Source organism: Cryptotermes secundus, unplaced genomic scaffold, assembly GCF_002891405.2.
Source record: "Cryptotermes secundus unplaced genomic scaffold, Csec_1.0 scaffold209, whole genome shotgun sequence".
Taxonomy (NCBI): Eukaryota; Metazoa; Arthropoda; class Insecta; order Blattodea; family Kalotermitidae; genus Cryptotermes; species Cryptotermes secundus.
In genome coordinates, this window is record NW_019727789.1 from 2,460,190 (window position 1) to 2,483,974 (window position 23,785).

General features: G+C 43.8%; 1 protein-coding gene across 2 annotated transcripts in view; it reads left to right on the forward strand.

Moving 5' to 3' along the window:
• Positions 1 to 2,697: 2,697 nt before the first annotated feature.
• LOC111864971 (guanine nucleotide exchange factor for Rab-3A) overlaps positions 2,698 to 23,785 on the forward strand; it is a 119,041-nt gene continuing 97,953 nt past the window's right edge. For both annotated transcript variants that reach the window (XM_023852630.2, XM_023852629.2), the window contains exon 1: positions 2,698 to 2,889. The gene's annotated coding sequence lies outside the window, so the exon portion shown is untranslated. The remainder of the gene's footprint in view (positions 2,890 to 23,785) is intronic.

A 23,785-nucleotide genomic window follows, 5' to 3' on the forward strand; every position in this document is an offset into this window, starting at 1 on the left:
CATCCGCAACCTGAGGACGCGTCATGACATGGTGATATGGGACACACCTAACATGGTTCCATATGCCCAACACTCTTTATAAAGTAAAAGTAAGTAAAAAGTAAAGGTATCCCTGTGACAGGTCGAGGCTCCCATATTGTTTAAACAATGGGCTCGCAGATGGCGGTGAGGTTGTCAGCCTTAAGCGCAAGTCGGCCCCCCTTTACCCCAAGGAAGATTCCTGGTACTCATTTCTGTTAGAGGCTGAGTCGACTTCAGGGCCATATTGAGGCTGGAAGGTTTAGGTCAACTGAAAAAAATCAAATGACCTCATCGGGTATCGAACCCACGACCTTCCAGCTTGTAGCATAGTGTCTCAACCAACTACGCTACCGCGTGCCCCCACTAATCCACCTTTTTTTTATTGCCAGTGGGGTGGGACTAAGTCCCTTGTACTGCGGCCACTTCTGGCCTATTGTACCACCCCCGAGATTGTTGGTGAGGGTGATTGTGGAGAAATTGGTGGAATGAAGATTGGCAGGGGAAACCGAAGTACTCGGAGAAAACCTGCCCCAGCGCCACTTTGTGCACCACAAATCCCACTTGACCAGACCCGCGATCGAACCCGGGCCGCGGCGGTGGGAAGCCAGCGACTAACCGCTCGAGCTATGGCGCGGCCCACTAATCCACTTTACTTTATCTACAAACGTCAGTAACCCAGACTATATAGCGTAGCTTGGATTTAAATTGAAAAGGATATGGAAGGAAGTGGTAGTGGCCTAATTTAAGGAACTGTTCCGATATGTGCATGGAAAGTTTGAGGAAAACAGCAAGAAACTTTCAGTCAGGATAGTCTGTGCCTGGACAACTCAGGAACGTTGCTGCTTGAGTCAACTTGTTGGATTTTCTAAACGAAAATTTCGTCTACATTTCTCATTTTCACAGTACATATTACGTTTAATGTGGCACGGCGCCTGGTAGTTCCTGCAGGCTGCAACCCGGTGGGTATTTCCAAGCAGAGCTCAGATGCTCAGGCCCTGTTTACACGCGCCAAGGATAACAGCTTTTCGCTATTTGCTCTTCCATTGTTGCGTTCACGTTCGTTTGTTTTATCATGCAAATAATCGGTGTGTTTCGAGAGTGCAGTGGGAACTCCAGTGCGTCAGATGACTGCCATCTGTTGGTACTTTCCTCCTACTGTCGCTCAGTGCAGGCTTCAGCACATCAAACCCTGATGTTTGGGCAGGTTGTCTTGGGGTTGTCCCACCCCTCTTTCAAATCCGCCTGATGCGATCCCGGCCTATTGAACTGCAGGAGGCGTCACGTCACACGTACGTAAAGCCTGTACTCGTATAGTGTTCTTAATTTCTTTATATTACTGCCTTGCGTTCTCCCTTTACCTCTCTTAATGTTTTCCGACTTTCTTGCTCTCCTATCGCTCTCCTCCCATCGTCTCTTTATTTATTCTTTAATTTCGTCCTCTCATTTCTTATTTTTTCTCTCTTCTCTCATTCCTTTCTCCTTTCTTACTACCTCTTCAGTTTTTCTCTCCCTTCTCTTTCTCTTATCTCTTTCCGTCCTTCCATCTCTCCCTTTCCTGCCATCTTTATTTATTTCTTCTTTCTTGCTCTCTCTCCTCTTCCTCTTTACTTTATTCTCCCTATTTCTTCTCTCTCTTATTTCCTCCTCTTTCTTTCTCCTTATATCTTTCTTCTTTCTATTGGTCTTTATCTCTTTTCCTTCTTCATTCTTCCGTCACTTTTTTTCTTAAGAAGCCAATATGTTTGACGTTTACAAGCAAGCGCTTTCCTCCGAGACGTCGGTGAAGGTTTACCAGACTACACGAAGTCACATCCTAGAAGACGGAAATCTGGAATCATTCGACTCTGGATATGGGCCCGTGTATGGTCCTGTGAACAGATTCTGCCCAGTCGGGTTTCAGCATGAGGGAAGTGTATTGACCATCTGAACGACTGCAAGCTGCTGAATACGGATCCCGCTCTGGATAATTTGGGTGGGGGGGCGATATTTTACGACGTTTCGGCACGCTTTCTACAAAGCGTGGAATGGTAGGGTGATGTATGAATGAAGATTTGGATAGGATTTGGAAGGACGCGGCAGAGGCCTAATTGAGGTACCATCCCGACATTTGCCTGTAAGAACTAAGCAAAACCACGAAACACCTATCAGGATATCAGGTATCTCAGCCGAGATTCGAACGGAGCACCTCCCGGATAGGAGTCTACAGTTTTACAGGCAAGAGAGCCCGCTCGGGAAGGTTGCATTTCGTGACGTTCTGTAGCTTCAACCAGTATGTAATAGAAGAGTTCTGTCTTTTGGGATATAACGCCGTCTAGTCCGTTGAAAGTCAGCCGACGTTTCGGAGGAACATAACGCCGCCATCTTCATAGTCCAAGACTATGCCGAGCAAGAAACCATAGTAGTCTCCATAACCAGCGCTGTGAGAACCTCAAATCGTGCAACATGAAACAGTTTTCGAAGCAATACAGGTAGTAATTTGACATGCACCTGATATTCTTGTCCCTTGTCAGTATTATACGAGGAAATGACAGCTTAGGAGCCCCGGGATTATTCAACGCCCCTGGTTCCCTACTCGTCTCCAGCCCGCAGCCATATAAGCAAGGAGCTTGCGCTCTGAATGGGAGCGAAATGGAAGGTCGCCAAAGGGGAAATTGGAAGCAGAGAGGGAGAGGGACTGAGAAGTTGTTCACAGAGTGCGTTCAGACACCGAGCTGTGAGGAGGTTCGCGTTCCGTTGTTAGTTCGTGTGTAGCTGTGTGTAAATACTAGACTGTAACAATACCACAATAAGTTAGATGCAACATACAATGGGATTTAAGTCCTCACCGTGTATCAAGAAGTCCCTTGCCTTCTGCTGAATAACTAACACGTAAGTAGAACAATCAGCTGTTACCCGTCGAGTTTGTTTGTAACAATTGGCAGTCCTTGTAAACAGAGACTATGTCTTAATACCTGAAACAAGTGACAAGCGAACACCAAACAGTGGAACGTAATGATTAATTTCGCTCTGTATTTCAAGTTTTATAACAAATTGGTTAAAAAATGTTGGTGATTATATATCGAGGATATTCTGTGAGATTATTCTACCATTTTCTGGTTCGTCATGACAGTTACAGTGGGAGAGAAATGTGACCTAATCAACGGATCATAATTGTGAGTACACTGTGCTGGTGATTCGAAAATGGTGGGGTTATATAGCAGTTAGGAATCGAAAACAAATGGCGCGCGGTTAGTAACCCTATGTGTATTTAAATGCTTCGGGGGTTGCATAATTTAACATAATATTCATGATAGATTCTTTAAAAATAATTTTAATTCACAGTACGAACTTGTGCTATATAACTGCTAACAAATTCTGGGAAGAACTAATAGCCTACTTTCCTTTGATACGACGAGAACTGCATAGAAATCGACACCTCCAACAATTCTTTGTTGCCGTGGGAACATGTTTGCCGAGCAATTGCCTTCCAACCATAGGGGGATACAGATAAACTCCCGTTTGAAACGACACAGACCACACACAAACGACGCGTCCAACAATTCTCGGTTTCGTGTATTCGTTGCCGTGGGAACGTGTATATAAAGCCGTTTCCTAACAACGATAGGGGTATACACTTATAGACACATGGACTGATGAAAGAGATTATTTTAAGTACGCCATTGAGATGGGCTTAGGTGCCACGATGCTTCATAAAGATTGGTTCTGGCATTAAAAGTTGATGGGAGGGGGGATTCAGAGACACAAGATAGGATGGAGATCGCATAAACGTACTTTTTACTTATTTTTAGCCTACTTTCCTTATTTTTAAAATAAAAGTACTCTTATGAGATCACCTTTGTGTCTGTGTGTGCGTGCTCTGTGTGTATTTGAATCGCTCCCTTAACTTACGAATGCCTGAACCAATCTTTATGAAATTTGGCTTGCATATCATGGCACCTGAGCCCCCTCTCAAAGGAATAATTCACAATTCCTCCCAGTTAATAATACCAAAATTACAGCCTCTCAAGTTTCTGAGCAAAACCTTAATATTACTTGAACGCCCGTATCAGTCTTCATGAAACTTGGTATGTATACGTCACGCTATCTGAGACCATGTCAGTGGTTTACATGATAAATTCCTCTCATTAGTAATACCAACACTGTAGCCTCTAAAATTGTTGAGGTAATACCTTTAGTATTATTCCAATGCCTGAACCGATAGTCATGAGGCTTGGTACGTATATCATTGCACCTGAGACCATCTCAACGACATACTTAAGCACTAGCTCTCATTAGCAGTGCCAACACTACAGCCTCTCAAACTGTCGAGGTAATAACCCTAATACTGCCTGAATTCCCGAACCAATCTTCATGAAACTTGGTATGTATGTCATGCCATCTGAGGCCATCTCAGCGGGATACCTTATAAATCAGTCCCATCAGTATCAGCAACACCACAGCCTTCAAGACTATTGTTTTACTGACGTCATTACGCATATATATACTGAAGTGTTCTTCCTATTTGTCTTATCAGATACTAAAATTACAGTGAAAGGAAAGCAGTCGATTAGTTCTTCCCAGAACTTCTTGTTTCAAAACAAGGACAGTAGGTTAAAAACAGTGAGCGAGTCGTGTTCTTAGAACGAATTGTTTTTAATTCTGAGCTTGGTGTTCGCTGTTTTTCTTCCATTAACTTGACTTTCCAGGTAACTGATTATTAATTCGCGTGCATCTGGTTTCGCGAGATGTAAACCAGATTTATGTTCGTGAGAAAAATATTGTCTTAACTCGACACCGGTACATAAGACATTGAATGCGTAGCTGTAGCCCAGGAATTATTTCGATCAGTGGTTCCCATCAAGTTGGAGGCCCACTTGGTGTGAATAAGGTGAGGTCTCACAACCATGGACGTCTCCACGATTATTCCCGAGGGGAAGGGAAGCCCAAAATTGGCTCAGACTCACATTTAAGGCGTCTAAGACTGTTTTTACAGATCGAGCTAAAATTTGCTTTTAAGCTCTAAAATACTACGTTGTACAAGACCGAAATTAGCTGTGGGGTGCCCCAGGCAATTACACTGTCCGTAACATTTTTTTTTATCTTCTTATAACAACTAACAAATGTTCCAGTAAAATACATGGATTCTGTATCTGTTTATGGAGCCACCGGGGCGATCTCAGCGGTCGCTCCCTAATAAATCAGGCCCTGACGTTATATTACGTCATGTTATTTCTTATTCATACGTGAACCACAGTCCACCCCGGAACTAGAAATTAAGTTACGAACACCTTCAGAAAAAGTGGAGATGTCCCTCGTTTGTAGGCCTGTATATACTGTTCTGAGCTAGTAATTTAGTTTCGCGAGTTAGAATATTCATGATAAAGTTATACCCAACGTCATACGAAATTAGAATGATAACCAATATTCTCAAGTTGCGCGCGCACGCGGCCGCGCAGCGGCTGTCGAACTCCCGTGCACTTTTATTGGTTCAGTATATAAAAAGGTAAAGTTGTCCCTGTGCTTATCTAATTAAGCATTATGCCATTAAAGCGTATGGGGAGTGGCTGTATAAATCCACATTTTCTTGACCTCGGCGCTAGTTCACGCCACGGCCGCTTTACCCTCGAGGAAAAAGAGCCCCGGTACCCATTGTATAGGATGTTGGGTGGACCCCAGAGCTGGTCTGGACAACATGGAGAAAAGAACATTCTTTCCCCACCGGGACTCGAACTCCGACTCCTCCGTCCTCCAGCCCGTAGCCAGTCGCTATCCCGACGCAGCTATCCCGGGGTTTAGTATATAGTAAATCTGAATTAATAGAAATAAATTTGAAAAAATAAACTAAATTTCTTCTTGTTGGGAACGTAACAAATTTAATGTGTGTTATGGACGTTCATCGAACATCCCCCCCCCCCGGCTTGTCTAAGCCAACCCAACTGCTGTCAGAAGACACCATGACTTGCGCACTTGCGTCCCCGTCTTAGAGGGAACGTTGATGGTAACCATGGTCGAATTTATTATGAAACATTTATCATAAATATTCAGACACACACGAACAATGTGAATTGCTAAATAGGATTAATCTTCTCAGAAACCAGTCTAAGAAACCTGTTCTTCACAGGAACTCTTGCAGAACCTTGAGCCTGACACCATCTTACATTAACGTAGTTACGTATTCATTACGTATTTTCGCCTGAAGCATAATTTAAAGTGTGCAGCAAGCTGGCCAGTGGGAACAGAAGTGTTTAAGTTTCGAGAGACGAATTACAGATAAAAAGTAAGGGTAAAGTTGCCCCCGTCGGTCACTAGCCGAGCGGTCTAAGGCATATACTGTCTTCGCTCGCTTGGAAACTGGGACCGTGGGTTCGAATCCCACTCAGGGCATTGATGTTTAGTTTGTATGTGTGCGTTTTTCTGTACAGGTAGAGGCCTTGCGACGAGCTGATCACCCGCCCAAGGAGTCCTACCGAATGTGTAAGATCTAGAAAAACCGAAGTGAACGGAGAAGTTCATGGAGGTAGGCCTAGGCCCACTGGGGTTGTAGTTCCAAGCGGCAGGAGAAGTTGCCCCCTGTGCTTAATTAATTAAGCATTATGGAGGAGGGGATGCATAGATCTACATTTTCTTGACCTCGGCACTAGCTGGAGGTGAGTGGTCAGCTGCCCCTTACCACAGGGGAAACAGCCCCCGGTACCCGTTGGATAGGAGAGTGGGGAGAGGGGGGGGCAGAGTCGGTCTGGACGACGCGGAGAGGAGAAAATTCTTGGCCCTACCGGGACTCGAACTCCGACCCCTCGGTCGTCCAGCCCGTAGCCAGTCGCTATACCGAATTACAAATACGTACTATAAATATAGGACATTTCGCTACTCATCAGTAGGTAAAGGTAAAGTTGTCCTTGTACGCTAGAAAGATGTATGGGGAGTGAAAATATAGCTCCACGCATTCTTATCCTTGGCATTAGCTGAAAGTGAGCGATGAGCTTCATGCTCTGGTCTCTTTACCTCCAGAAAGGAGACAGATATCCATTGGGTAGGAGGATGGGCGGGCTCTGGAAGCTGTGGAGAAGAATTCCTTTCCGCTTCCAGGAATCGAACCACGATTCCTTAGTCATCGGGTCAGTAGCTATTTAACGACGTTGTCAGTATAGCAACGATGATTGCATGATTAATGAATGTCGAGCAGCTGATGGAATGTGAATCGACGGGGGAAACTGACGCACTTGGAGAAGAAACTGCCCCAGCGCCACTTTGCCAACCACAAATCCCACATGACCCGAACCCGGGCCACCGCCGTGGGAAACAGGCGACTAACCCCGCTTTTTGAACATTATTTAGATGAATTTCAAGGTTCAGAGGAGACGTATGGGAACATGGAGGTACAAATCCGTGCGTTATTTCCATCGGAATTGGATAGAGGCGAATGCGGTAATTTCAAGACCGCATTTCCTGCGGGGAAAGTCTCTTTTGACCATAGAACAGGAGGCTGATTGGTCCCCAGAGCATAAATAGACGCGGTGGGGAAGAGAAAAATTTCTTGGATGTATCAGGATTCAGACCCATTTTTGTAATGGGATTTAAGGAAAAACTGGTGTTTCTATACTCAGAAATGTAGAACTGTTCCATATTTTGTATTTGCATGGTTATGTTTTACGAAATGACTGCGAACATTAGCTTCAATATGAACACCGCATGTGAAGTTTAAGTACTTCGTGTAAATATCGTGACTGTATATATACTGTACGTAAGTTTACTCTTTTGCACACGACCTTCAGGTCAAAGTAGTATGGGTCAGGACAATTACTTGTTGCCACGTTGTAACGCTCAGGTATTTGAATTTCGCATGGCAATGTATCTCAGTCTGTGGGACGTGTGCCACTGGTCGGTCAACTGGGTGGGATGTGAAATCACGAAGATATATGATTAATCCATCCGTTCACCCGTCCTTCCATCCACCCGTCCATCCGTCCATCCATACATCCGTCCGTCCATCCATCTGTCCATCCGTCCATTTCCTGTTGCTTCCACTTGGAGAATGGAGCATCCGTGAAACGGTTTGTTTCACTTCAGTTTCTTAATCTTAGGCAGTCGGTAGGACTCCTTGGTCGGGGATCAGCCCGATGCAAGGCCGCTACCTATACAGAACAACACAAACAGAATAAACGCAGACATCCATGCCTTGAGTGGGATTCGAACCCACGATCCCAGTGTTCAAGCGAGGGAAGACATTTCATGCCTTAGACCGCGCGGCCACTGTTATCGGCTGTCATTCCAGTAACATAAACAAATTTAACTTTCTTAACCTATAACCAGTCAAGTGCTGGGGCAGGGATCAAGCTCCTCATTGAAAACGCCAATTTGCTGCCTGCTCAGGGCCACCATACGTCTCAGAAGGCAGTGATAGATGAGTATGGAGCAGTAGTGGAATGATGATTAGCTGGGGGAAACCGAACAAGAAAATCTGTTGCAGTGCCATTTCTTCCACACAAAATCATGGAGGATTGAACCCGGACCTGCAGAGTGAGAAACCAGCATCTAACCGCATAAGCTATGACTCGACCTAAGCAACCTAAATAAAAAGTCAGAAGCAGGATTTTAGGTTGTCACAGCCATGGTTATGAAGCATTGTCTTGTGGGATATAACGTCGCGTAGTCCAATGAAAGTTAACAGACAATTCGGTGGGACATGTCGTCTCCGTCTTCATGATTCAAGAGTAGAGGAAGCAAAAAAAAACCAGCACGAAGCATTCAGCAAGCCAAGTTTTGCGTACACTTCAACCGTGAAGATGGAGGCAACATATTCCGAAACATTAGCCGACTTTTCACGGACTGTACGGCGTTATATCCCAGAAGACAGTTATTATTAGTAATGGTCCTATGAGACCAAACTTTATTTGCATTTTATTTTGGATATTTCTTTTCAGATGTGCCATTTGAGGACACAAGTAATTTATTCTTTGTGACGTCCTGAAGTTATTAAACAAAACTCAATCATAAAATTTATATTTTCACTGTAAAGTACAAAGCATTCCAGCCATATTCATAAAGCAAGGAAGTCACGGTATAATGGATACACAGTGTTGCTTGTTCAGCTGACAAACGTCACACGGGACGTGAGGATCAGCTGAAAGGAATGCATTCCTGACGTGACATAACTCCGCTAAAACACAACCATTTCCACGAGACACTGTTCTGTGATAACAGGATCGCTTATCCTCTCCTTATGACACTAACTTTCCCCTGCCTACAAACGTGTCACAACAACTGAGTGTGTTAATATTGTTCGCTTACACAGTTTTCAATTTAATTGTTACAACTTTAAAACCATGAAGTCACAATTGGCCTTTAGAGGAACCTAAACCACGCTACTGCTGCTGATTAATACTATTCGCGTTTATAGGTCTGTACGTGAGCGGACAGAACGTGAAGGTTAGCACTCCGTATCCGGTAGTCCCCGGGTTCAAATCTCGGCCCGGAGACCAGCTACTATTGTAGAGTTTTCGTGGTTTTTGCTCAGTCATTCCGGGGAATGACGGAATAATACCTCAAACTAGACTACGAACCGCTTCGTTCTACATCCTGTCCAAACTGATACTCATTTAGTATTTTATTCGAGGTCATATAATCTAAGGGGCACGCGGTAGCGTAGTTGGTTGAGGCACTATGCTACAAGCCGGAAGGTCACGGGTTCGAGTCCCGATGAGGTGTATTTTTTCAATTGACCTAATCCTTCCAGCCGCACTATGACCCTGGGGTCGACTCAGCCTCTAACAGAAATGAGTACCAGGAAGCTGACCACTCACTTCCAGCTAGTGCCGAGGTCAATAAAATGTGGATCTATACATCTACCCCCCCATACGCCTTCATGACGTAGTGCTTAATTAGTTAAGTACAGGGACAACTTTATCTTTACCTTATAGGATGCCTGATGATGACCTATACATAGATCGAAACATGTAGCACAAGTTTTAATACATAATTGTCTTCACTTGAATAAAATACTTTATTAGTTGTGTCGACGGTCTTAGATAAAACATTAGATAAACCATAAATAAATAAAGCCAATGGGGGGCGTCTGAGAGGGAAGTGGTGTGAAGAACATTTGAAGTTTACGTGACGATGGATAAAATCTAGTGGGGAACTATAATTTGTACCATTCGTTAAATATTATTGGAGGATAAGATGGAAGGGCGTGTAGTATGCATCTTTGAGATGAGAACTGCATACAGAATTTTTACGTTTATGTATTCATGTTACAGAAGTCCTTACTATTTCTATTCATCATTTTATTTACAGGCTTTAATATTTCATAAGAACTTTGTTTCATCCACATTAATTGTGTTCCGATATTTAGTTTTATTCTCTTAATACTTTATTCCCTATAGAAGCGCCTAAGAAGCGGTAATCACTGAACTCATTTTCTCAGTTAATGCCGCGGCTTAGTAATCATACTCCCGTTTCGAAATCTGGAAACCCTAGGTTCGAGCAACCGGCTATCCTTATTGATATGTTTCGTAATTTTTCCACAGTTCCCTAGAAAATACCTTAAAATAATCCATGACAGCTTCCTTTCACGTCTCTCCCAATTTGCATCTCTCGCAGTTCATTATTTACTCTCATCCATTCACACTGTATTACGAAAGGACTGAAATAGCGTCTTTAAATAAACAAATATCACCTTTCACATTTTTACTTCTCGTGTGCTTTCTGTCTTCAACGCTCCATGTTTCTAAGTCAATATAATTGTCTTTATATTTTTATTCATGAAAGTTTAGCTGTAACATATGGATAAGATACGTTAATAGGGTCGTTTTATCGACGCTGTGTCAGCTGTAGATATTATTTTGCGTCGAAATATATGAGAGGATTCCAAGTGTAGAGGCGGGGTCGAATCCCTGCGAATTAAAGAAGACGGCGAAAAGGGAATCCGATGCCTGGGGACATAACTGGGCCATCCAGCCACCGGGGGCCATTAATTCAGTGACCTGGTCCTCCAGGTTGGGGGTTAGACGCAAGGTTGTTGACTTTTTTTATTGCTAGTGGGGTGGGACTAAGTCCCTTGTACCGCGGCCACTTCTGGCCTATTGTACCAGCCCCAGATGATAGGTGAGGGTGACTGTGGAGCAATTGGTGGAATGAAGATTGGCAGGGGAAATCGAAGTACTCGGAGAAAACCTGCCTCAGCGCCATTATGTCCACCACAAATCCCACTTGACCAGACCCGGGATCGAACCTGGGGCGCCGAGGTGGGAAGCCAGCGACTAACCGCTTGAGCTATGGCGCGGCCCTAGGTTGATGACCTTGCTCTGTAAAAAAAAATTCTGTTGCGAAATCCAAAGAAGTGGAAACCAGATGCTCTAATTCCCAGGAATGGACAAGTCTGGCAGAATTTTCTAAGGAAGGCTATGCGTCAAAAGGGCGTGTTTTGTCGATGATGACGAGATGATACCCACACTTTCAATGTGCATGAAAAGATTTAAAATAAGTGGTCGTGCCCTATTTTAAGGCACTATCCCCGTGTTGGCCCCGAGAAAGAAACTCAGAATAATCGACGTTCTGGCCCGGATTCTAGTCGGGTACATTCAGAACACAAGTTATGAATAGATGCATTACCACTTGGGCCTGCTTCCTCCATAGGTTTCATTACAACCTGATCCAAACGACTGAAGAAATCTGAATACACCTGTGTTTAGCATGAAAGCTCTCCTTCATAATTGAAATCTCACTGAGTCAAATAACGCAAAAGTGAAATATTTATTATGTAACTTTCTGTAGCACTAACTCATTGCGAAATATATACTTGGCGCGGAGTTTCGTGAGAACTACAGCACGAAGTCTGCAGTTTTTAAAATAGATTTGGACAGTTTCCTACTGTCCTGTTTTCTTTTTGCTTGGAATGTGACGTATTTTACTTGCGTTTCTCCCAGTGGAATTACCCTAACACTCAGTTAACACTCGCGAAATGGAAAACGACACACAAAAGTTACGAAATCAACTTCCTTTCACATAACCATGTCGAATCATCAGTGTGAAGATCATTGCCTGCTAAATTTATATCATATTCGTTCATTCTTTCATATTCCTTCCTCTGAAACGCAGGGCATGCATGAAATGCTTCGTTTCGCTTCAGTTTCTTAATCTTCAAACAGTCTGTAAGACTCGTTGGACGGGGGATCAGCCAGTCGCAAGGGTATTACCTGCACACAGGACATAGCAAACATAGAATAAACACAGACAAACATCCATGCGCCGGTCACGGTAGCCGAGCGGTCTAAGGCATGTACTGTCTTCGCTCGCTCGGAAGCCGGGATCGTGGGTTCGAATCCCACTCAGGGCATGGATGTTTGTGTGCCTTTTTCTGTGTTTGTCCACAGGTAGAGGGGCCTTGCGACGAGCTGATCACTCGCCCAAGGAGTCCTACCGAATGTGTAAGATCTAGAAAAACCGAAGTGAACGGAAAAGTTCATGGAGGTAGGCCTAGGTCCACTGGGGCTGTAGTGTCAAGGGGAAGAAAAAAAAGAACATCCATGCCTCGAGTGGGATTCGAACCCACAATCTCAGTGTTCTAGTGAGCGAAGAGAGTTCATGCCGTAGACCGCGCGGCCACTGTGATCGGCCTACATCGCTCAGAGACTTCTGTTAGCTTCTCTTGAAGGCTTGTATTGCATTGAGTTAATAAATACCAGCGTCATTCTGCTTGATTAAGCACAAGGCTATGAAGAGTTGTAAGGGAGTGAAGGTACAGATGCATACATTATTATTATTAACCTCTGAATTAGATGGAGGTGAGTGGGTAGCCATTTGATAGGTTGTGTGGACCCCAGAGCCCGTCTGGCTGCTGTGGACACGAGTTAAATCTCTTCCCTCCTTTCAGAAATCGAATTCTTATTTCTCGATCATCCAGATCATAGCTTAGAGGAGGAACTGAAGAAACCGGAAGAAACATCAGTCAGGACATCCGGTGTCCGATCGAGCACCTCCCGAATAAAAGTCCCAAGTGTTGCTTTGTTAGCTTCTCAAGAAGGACCATGTTCCATAGAGCTACTTGATTATTTATCTGGTCTGTATATATATATATATTATTATTATTATTATTATTATTAAAATGTATATTCTGTAATCTTATTCGTACAGTTTAAGATTCGCAGAATCTACAGACTACGCACGCTGATGTTCTGAATCCTGTCTGAAGCATCGGTCCTTCCTTTTGCTTGCTTTGTCCTGTGATTATAAAGATCTTGTTGACATTGGCGCATTTCGGCTCTTTAAAAACCCCCCCCCCCCGCTAAAGAACAGTTTCTCACTACTTTGAAGGTTTCGANAAGGGTCGGACACCTTTCCCAGCAGGTCGAGCCTACAACGTATAAGTTCCATTCACGGTTGTGCTGATTGAAGTACTCTCTCTAGTTACGGACCCACAAGCCTGTTCGTCACAAAAATGATAGCAAAATACATCAGTACCACATGAATAAAATGGCTGGGAAAATGACTCAACATGACATCAACAGACGGAATTGACTATATACCACCTACTACAACAAATTAGATACAATAGATCACTGTGGTCGCGGTACTAGGGCCAAGAGGGCCCACCCCTTATACTTATACATACTACAACAAATTGTAGATCTGAATTTTTAATATATGTTGAATTTATGGGTTCCGTATGATTCTCGTGTTTTCCCTAAACATGTTCATTTTTGAGATGGAGATATTTTATTTGCGGCATGAACTGAATTTATAACAGTTACTTCTACAAATTTCTACATTCTCTCCAACCTACGTTTACCAGAAGGAAGAGCAGGTGCTGCCTGGAAACCTTCAGACCAGAAAATATCAGTTTCTTTTAGTAAAAAAAAGGTAGTACCTCTCACTATCCCCTCCACTTTCTCCCTCTGCCTCTGTCTCTCTCTTCTATTCATGCTTCAGAAGTTAGCAGAATACGTAAAAACATCTCCAAGTAATGCACATCATATTATTCTACAAGGGCTGTTCAGAAAGTAACCTCCGGTGAGCTGTTAACAAAACAAAAACAAGAAAAAGTACTATATACAAAAAATACGTACATACTTAAGCTACTTCTTAACATAATCACAGCTGGAATTCAAGTACTTGTGGTCTCGGGGAATAAGGCTCTCTATGCCTGTGTCAATGAAGTCTGCCGCCTTTGAACTCAGCCATATTTTGACACTTTCCTTCAATTCCTCATTACTGATGAAGAGCTGTGATCCCAACCAGTTCTTCAGGAAGGTAAACAGGTGGTAGTCGCTCGGGGCGAGATCAGGGCTATAAGAAGGGTAGTCAAACAACTCCCAGTTGAAATGATCCAGCAGTGCTCGAGTGTGAGCAACTGCAACACATTTATGTGTTACATAAATTAACGTTTTCAGTGTAGTTCAGGGGCGGAGTTACTGAACGTGTTAGCTGTTTACTCCCCTGCTTCTGTACACAACCTTGAAAATGCTATAGGTCCGATTCCATCACGTCACCAGATCTCATATCGATGGAATTTCTCTTCACGCCATGCACCAACCGCGAGAAAAGCCCGCAGACTGCAGTTTCGATAGTAACAAGGCAGTAAAAGTGGTGAACTAAACAGGAGTGTTCGGCAGAAAGAATTATAAATTGCATACTGACATCAATGCTCACGTATTTATTCCGATAAATTCAACTGTATTAAGTATTTATTCAGACCGGCTCGAAAAATATTTATGTTCTCATCAAAAATATTTTAGTTAAATATATCTTTATACAGGTATACCTATAGGAGAATGGAAGAAGAATAATTTAGAGAGGGTGTTGGTGAGAAATTCAGAAGAAAGAGACCAGTAGGAAGACCTAGACGTAGGCAAGAATGGAGCTTAGATAAATCGGATGGAGTGGTTTGGACTGGATTTATCTGGCTCGGGATAGAAACTACTGGCTGGCTTTTGTGAACTCAGTACTCAAACTTTAGTCTCCATAAAATGTTGAGAAATTCTTGAGGAACTGGTTTCTCAAGAAGCTTATCCATAGAAGACGAATCTTCGTTTAATATGAAAGCAAAAAATGCTATGGAATTTAAATAGTGGAGAAACTCTTGGTTTCGCAGGAAGAACTGTGCTCAGTGGAGTTGAGGATTATGGACCTACCCCTCATAGTGTGTACCCAGGACTTGGCAGTCCATTCTAGTAGCCGGAAGGACATACACATCATACTTTGCCCTCAAAGGCTGATATTCTTTTCATAAATCAACCCAAAATGGCACTTGGATGGTTACCGAGTGAGGAATTAATTTTGGTTAAAAAATTCACTCACTGCAAGAAGGTAGGTTAGGGAATTGTAGCTCTGTTATTTACAGGAATAAGGTAAAGGTAAAGGTATCTCTGTAACAGGCCATGGGGGCCCATAGGGTTGTGAGATGTCGAGGATCCCGCATTTTCTAGACAATCGGTTCAGAGACGGCGGTGAGGTTGTCATCCTCACGTGCCGGCCGCACTTTACCCCAGGAATATTCCTGGTGCTCATTTCTGTTAGAGGCTGAGTCGACCCCAGGGCCATAGTGCGGCTGGAAGAATTAGGTAAATTGAAAAAAAAAATCCACCTCATCGGGATTCGATCCCGCGACCTTCCGGCTTGTAGCATAGTGCGTCAGCCAGCTACGCTGCCGCGTGCCCCTGTTATTTACAGGAATAGATAACAAAATACTGCAAGAGTACAACACAAGAGCTACGTAATGTGAACGGTATCAGGCCAGAGAATGGAGACACCGCCCACAGGAACCGGTGTAGAGTTCAGACGGAACAGATGATACACATGCGTACAAATGCATGCGGCTAAGAAGGGAAAGCGCTATGCGTTACCAATTACGTTGCCTAAGTATGGAGGTAACGGGTTCTTCCGAAACGACGGTAATGGCTGTACGGTGTCATAAGCTAGAAGACCACAGTCTAAAAACTATTATAAAATCATTAAATCAAGTAACGCGTATAGAATTCTGTCGGAAACTGGAATCTGAAAGAACGGGGATAGAGGTTAAGGATACAGGTTTTGAAGATGGGAGGAGGATAGCAAGCGAACTATACCGACCGAGCGACCGCCACTTGTCGGCGAAGTTAGTGCCAACTTTAGAGGGTAGAGGATGTCGCGTCCTCAGCGCAACGAATCCCAACGGCAGTTAATCTCGGTTTTCTAGACTGGATCCGCTACTTTTCCGTTCAAGTAGCTCCTCAGTTATCCTCACGATGCTGAGTGGACCGCGTTCCAGACCCACTACTTCTCAGAACATCTGGCAGCGCCGGGAATCGAACCCGGAACTTCTGGACCTGTAGGCAGGAACTCTGATCACTAGACCACAGAGGGAGTCAGCAGTGGATGAGAACCGTGTTCAATTCGCTATGCGCAATAATACAGATTTCACCGTCAGCGCAACTATAATTTATTAACTTATGTTCCACTACATGTTTCGACCCTTATAGGATCATCCTCAGACTGCTTTTACCGTTCTCACGGTCTTGTCGCTTGCAGATTTCTTATACTTTTTCTTCTACCCTGAAGATGGAGGCGATACGTTCCTCCGAAACGTCGGTTAACACCACTTATACACGGTGCCAAATCCCAGAAGACTGCTTTCTTCAAATATTTACTTAGTTAATTCAGTCAGTCAAGTTGATAATTCATGGGTTGAATTCCTAAAGTGGATCATAGAAAAGGTGTGAAAACGTGAACCGGATGAAGCTGGTGCGGATATGTATCCGAGGACTGGCTTTGAAGCTGCTGCACCTTCGGGTCATATCACTGTGTAGAATGATTTACCCAGTTTCTACAAGTTACGTACTGGCAATTAGTTAATTCATGAATCAGTTTCTTTCCCGCATGAATGCTCATGTATGGACAGACGAAACACTGGCCCTGCAGATACAAAGGGGAGTAACGAGCACGATATTCAGTGTTAAAGCAACCAAAAGCAACGTATGACAGAAGCTGGACTCGTCGATCTCAGTAGGAAGACCGACAGTGCGATCAGTTTTCTTTTATTGGACATTTTACGACAGTTTCAGTATCTATACTGCTAGCATCGACTGGTAGGATGAATTGTCAATAATGAATTGGGAAGGATATGGAAGGAAGCGGTCGTGGCCTGATCGAGATAATATCCCGGAATTTGCCTGGAGTGAATGAGTAAAAACACGAAAAACCAGTCACGATAACCTAGCGTAAAAAAAAAACTCCGTGGTCTGTAGTCTGCAAGCGAACTATACCGACCGAGCGACCGCCACTTGTCGGCGAAGATAGTGCAACTCTTGCGGATAGAGGGTATCACATGGTAACCTAGAGTCAAGGAAAGAAAAATGTCCAGTTAAATTTAACGCCACTGCCAAATAGTTTTAAAATCGCTAATTTGTCACCTATCGTATGGCAGGAAAACGTCAGTGGAGAAAGCTGTCGGTAGTCTTCCTCCTAATGTATATAATTTTCCAGAAGATAATTTTGAAATATAGGCTTATGTACAGAGATCCACTCCGAATTGCGCAAGATTGACTTACACAGGCCGACTTTATGTAAAAACTTCGGAAATATATATGTTGGTCGTGCGCAAAAATTTCCATTACCCATGGGAGACCTCCCTCAGCAGCGTTATATTGCTCTGCAGCATCTTCATCTCTTGTGTTGGTTGTGGTTGCTCGTCTTTACCTCGCAAAATACGCAACGTGTCTTCGCAAACGCAGAGTGCACAGACTATCTGTATTTATAGATAAATAAACGTACTCTCCACAGGTTGAAACCCGTTAATGTAGGCCTCTAGAAACTCATTGAGTCACAGTACCGTTTCAGAATAGCGACAAATGCACAATACCAATCAATAGCAGTTATGTATAGTACTGCAACATTTCAGACTCCGCCAGATTAACACTATTACCACCACTTACACTTCGAAGACAATTTGGATCCACACCTCCTCGTCTGTCTATTTATCTACAGCCCCATGTTGGGCCGTGGCCGCTTTTCCGGTTTCTTGTTCTTTTACACAGTTGGTAGAACTCCTTAGACGGGGGATCAGCCCATCGCAAGGCCGCTACCTGTACACAAGACAGCACAAACACAGAATAAACGCACACAGACATCCACGACCTCAGTGTTCGAGCGGGCGAAGACAGTTCGTGACTTTAGACCGTACTTCCACTGTGATCGGCTCTCCTCGGATATGTAGACAGGAAATTTTGATGAGCCTCCGTCCCCTAAGCAGGCGTAATAAGCCTTCCCTCACTCTCTTTCATAATTACGTATTACGAAGCGTATTAGCAAGATCCGCCAGTCACGGAGCCGAGCGGTCTAAGGCATGCACTGTCTTCGCTCGCTCGGAAGCCGGGATCATGGGTTCGAATCCCACTCAGGGCATGGATGTTTGTGTGGGTTTTTCTGTGTTTGTCTACAGGTAGAGGCCTTGCGACGAGCTGATCACTCGCTCAAGGAGTCCTACCGTATGTGTAAGATCTAGTAAACCGAAGTGAAACGGAGAGTTTCATGGAGGTAGGCCTAGGCCCAAAAAACTGGGGCTGTAGCGTCACAGAAAAAAAAATTAGCAAGAGCCGGTCCATGTAAATTACCTCCAAGTGAACCTACACGGTGTGTAGGAAGTTCCTTCACCCTATGCAAAACATCGGTGTGTTAACGCCTCAGGACACCAGTTTGCAAGGAACATCCTTTGTGGAAAGGTAAGGATAAAGTTGTCCCTGTGCTTAACTAATTAAGCAGTACGCCATGAAGGCGTATAGGGGAGTGGATGTATAGATCCATATTTTCTTGACCTCGGCACTAGCTGGAGGTGAGTCGTCAGTTTTACGCCACGGCCGCTTTACCCTCCGGGGAAAATGCCCCTGATACCCATTGGATAGGAGGCTGGGTGGACCTCAGAGCCGGTCTGGATGATTTGAAGAACAGACAATTCTTGATCTTACCGGGACTCGAACTCCGACACGTCGGTCGTCCAGCCTGTAGCCAGTCGCTATACCGACTACGCTAAGTTATAGTGACTGATATAAATCTGTTGCCAGGATACGACTAATGAAGTCTGAGAAGACTTAGCGTGTCCTAGTGATTTGTGAAGCGCGTAGATTAGCGATAGCGGTATAATCGATTGTGATTAAGAGAGACTGTAAAAGGTGTTAATAAATGCAATCCAGAACTCGTTATTATTGGTCACGGAGCCATACGCACGTGACAGTATCCTTTTTTACCTTCCTTGAATTTTTTCTTTCTCCCGCGTAAATGTAAACGCACAATGAAGTAAGGAGATAGATTGCGGTTCTTCTGGATTATGACACCGTGTAGTCTGGTAGGCGGTGACCAGCGATTCGGAGGAATTTGCTACCTACATCGCCGGTCTGAAACGTTAACCACCTACCAGACTACACGGTGTAATAAACAAGAAGACCAGAATGTCAATATAAGACCTGTACAGAAGGAAAGAAAACAAACTCGCACACGGAAAACAGAGCGCCCAATGGGGCTTTGTAGGAATGCTGTCTGTGGCCCTCTTCCATTGTGGTAGTTCCTGAAGCTATTTATTTACCTGTAGTTTATTTAATGGGCGGCCATAGTGGCCGCATGGTCTGAGGCATGAAACGTCTTCGCTCCCGGAACACTGGGATCATGGGTTCGAATCCCACCGAAGGCATAGATGTCTGTGTTTGTGTTGTCGTGTGTAGGTAGCGACCATTAGACGGGCTGATTCCCCGTCCAACGAGTCCTATCAACTGCGTATAGGATTACGAAACTGAAAAAGTGGCCAAGGTTCCCAAGGGCTGTAGAGCCATAGATAGACATTACTGGCGCTATCAGTAACCCTGACCGCACAGAGACAAACGGCGCGATGATAATAATAATGAATAAGAAGTAGAAAGGACGAAGGAAGAAGTGGATGCGGTATAATTTAAAGTATTATCCTGGAATTTTCCTTTGCGGGCTGAAGAAAACCATGAACATCTCAGATCAGGACAGTCGGTGGCCTTGCCGAAATTCGAACTACGCACTTCCCGAATAAAAGTCAGAAGCTTTATAGCTGGAGTCATATCGTTCGATAACTTAGGTTACGACACAATGTAGTCAGGTAGGTGTGTACCAACGTTTCGGAGGAAAGTACTGCTTCCGTCTTCAATGTAGACAATGGATTACATGGTGTCATAACCTACAAAACTAGAACCTGAATCTTAGCTTCCGTAAAGTCTCCTATAAAGGGAAACAAAATAAGCAAGAAGTAGCACCCAGATTGAAACAAAGAGCGGATAATGAGGTTTTGTATGGACCCCACCGTATGGCGATCCCTAAAAACAGCGGTTCCTGAAGAATATCCAGGATATTGAATTCCTGAATTTCTACTAAACTGCTACGTGGTCATGGAGAACAGAAACTTGTTTATAGCAAGACGGCCAGCCGCAGTTCTGTGAACTTCTGACCCGACATATTTCCTACATTATTTACACAAATTTCAACACGCTCTGACATCATGGCATAGTGTCAGAAGTTCGAAGATCTCGAGAATTGATCCATGAATCTTTGATATGACAGTCTTACGCGTTACCACAGAACTGTCTCGTATGATGACATAAAAGGGTATAATTATATTACGAATGATCGATAATAACGGATTGGACTAGTGAACGCCGAACAACACTCTGTGATCGAACTAGGGCTGTCCCGGGAGGCAGCCTACTGTATTTTTTTTCAGTGCTGTGATGTTGCTCTGACCCTTATTTTAAAAACAGTGGTATCAGGTAAAGGTAAAATTTTCCCTGTGCTTAACTAATTAAGCGCTACGCCATGAAGGCGTATGGGGGAGTGGATGTATAGAGCCACATTTTCTTCATCTCGGCTGGAGGTCGTCAGCTTCACGCCCCGGCCGCTTTACCACCGGGAAAGAGCCGCGGTACGCATTGGATGGACCCCAGAACCGGTCTGGACGACGTGGAGAAAATTCTTGACCCTACGGGACTCAAAACTCCTACCCGTCGGTTGTCCAGCCCCGTATCTAGTCGTTATACCGACTGAGCTACCCCGGCTGTTCAGTTCTCCGTTTAGAAGTGTAAAGGATCGGCCACACAGAGCGCTACGCTATGTTCGCTACGTACGCTACGTACGCTGTGTACACTCTGCGACGCAGCTAACATAGGGAACATAGCGTACGTAGCGTACGGAAGTCTGTGTGGCCAGTCACATTGGCAATAAAGGGAGATATTTTTCTGTTCGTATAGGGAACATAGCGTACGTACCGCTCTGTGTGGCCGAACCTTAAAGCTGTCCTTGCGTACTAATAAGAATAACGCTGTAAAATGGAAAATTAATAACTAGGTATATGAGTTTTATTGAAAGCACAGAATTTCATAAACTAAATACAAAGTACGTGAGAATAAATTATCGTATATTAATGACAACAGGCAATAGCAGCAAATGCTCATGTTTTCATCACAAATTATAATAAAACAATTAATGTGAATGATGGAACTCTTTTTGCATTCGTAAAATCTGATTAAATTGAGGCGATGATGATCTGTTACAATTACACTGCACCACTGCAACAAGTCTTGTGCACAAGACGGCTAGTAACGAACTGCTCGCGCTACCTACATTGCCACGAATTGACACTGCAGATCGAGGCCGAACAAGTACGAAGAAATACCGCGCAGTATACGGTCCAGAATTAGTAAAATTGTGAATAATATTAATATTAACATAATATGGAATATCAATATATTTTAAACACAATCTTAATTAATGAATTTGAAGTCTATGAAGAAGTATTTTTTTTACCAGTACTCATTGGAAAATTAGTTCGATTGGCGCATTTCTGCACAATTCTTTCGCGGGCCGTAATTTGGAGACCCTTGGTGTAAGGCATGAACTGTCTTCGCTCGCTCGAACGCTGAGATCGTGGGTTCGAATCCCACTCAAGGCATGGATGTCTGTGTGCGTTTATTCTGTGTTTGTGTTGTTCTGTGTGTAAGTAGTGGCCTTGCGACGGCCTGATCCCCAGTCCAAGGAGTCCTACGGCCTGTGTATAGGATTAAGAAACTGAAAAAGCGGCCGAGGTCCAACAAAAGGTCTGTAGTAGAGCCCTAGACAGACAGTTAGGCTATATTCTTCTTAAAATTTGAAGGAGAAATATCTTACGATCCTTCCAGCCACAAGTTTCATGGCTCTGATACGGAAATCCCTTCGAAAAACGCTGCATCATCTTAATGCGACCGGCTGTGAATTTCAGGTTGATTTCACTTAACAGTGTTACGTTGCGAATTGCTTGCTGACCAGACGAGAGGGGTGTGGGGGGAAGTGTGAGTAGATTATTGTGTGAGTTGCTGGAGAAGTAATGCGAGGGGAGAAAGGAAATGTTCGATATATGCGTTTTCACTTTCTGGCGACATTTATATAGCTCAGTTAATAACTCGCCGACAAGATACTGACTGGCTGGACCGACCGGGGTTTCGATTCCAGGCAGAGGCAAGACGTCCACGTCGTTCAGACCGACTCTGGGGTTCACCCAGCCTCCTATCCAGTGGGTACCGACAGCTCTTTTCCCGCGAGTAAAGAGGCCTGGTCGTGAAGCTGATCACTCACCTCCATCTAGTATGAAGGCCAAGGATGGTGGAGCTATACCCCTACTCCCCCATACGTCTCCATGGCGTGCTGCTTAAGTAATTATGCCAGGTGATAACTTTGCTTGTCATGTCAAAGGAAAAGCTTTTGCGGTCACCATGTTTTCTCTATGTTATTATTAATACTATTATTATTGTTATTGTCACTACAACCCTTTGTTGGTGTTGGCCTGCTCTAAAAACTTTCTCCAGCCATCCCGTTCATGTGCCTTTGTTTTCCAGTTAACCACATCCAAGTTCCTCAAATCCTTCTCCACACTATCCATCCTTCTCATTCTTGATCTACCTTTCTTCTTTTTCCCATCCGGTTTTATAATCATTAGTCTTTTTTTTAATAATTTCTTCATTATCTATCCTTATAATATGTCATGGCCATCTAAATCTATTTATTTAAAATATTTTAATTATGTCAACATCATTGAATGAACAGTATATTTCCTTATTACGTCTTCGCCAGAGCCTATCGATTTGTGCTGCTCCAGAGATTCTCCTTACAACCTTTATCTCAAAACCTCCAAGCAATGCTTCATGAGCCCTGCTCAGGGTCCGGCTCCCAGACCCACAGAGCCCTGCTGGAAGTAATACAGTTGACATGTAGTTTTCCTCTTCAGTAGTTGAGACTTCATCAGTTTCAACATGCCGTAATAACATCTATTTCCTATTATACGAATTCTGCGTTCAATTTTTCCTCCAAATAATTTCTACAATTTAGTATAGACCCCCCATTCCGTCACAAATTCAAAATTATAAAAAAAATAAAGCTATCCCTGTAACAGGCCATGAAGGCCCATAGGGTTGTGAGACGTTGAGGGTCCCACATTATCTAGACAATCGGCTCAAAGATGGCGGTAAGGTTGTCAGCCTTACGCGCCGGCCGCGCTTTACTCCCCAGGAAAATTATTTAATTAATTCCTGATACTGATTTCTGTTAGAGACTGAGTCGACCCCAGGGACATAGTGAGGCTGGAAGGATTAGGTCAGTAAATCAATAATGAAATTTCGGTTATGCGTCGAGTTTAAATAATCATGGTCGTTTCGTGCCATAAATTTAGTTTTGTTCTCATTCACCGTTAGTCCCATTTCCTTAGCAGCTTTCTCCGTACTAATGAAAGTTCCTTTAACTATTGCTAATCAACATCGAATTATAACTGTACCGTCTG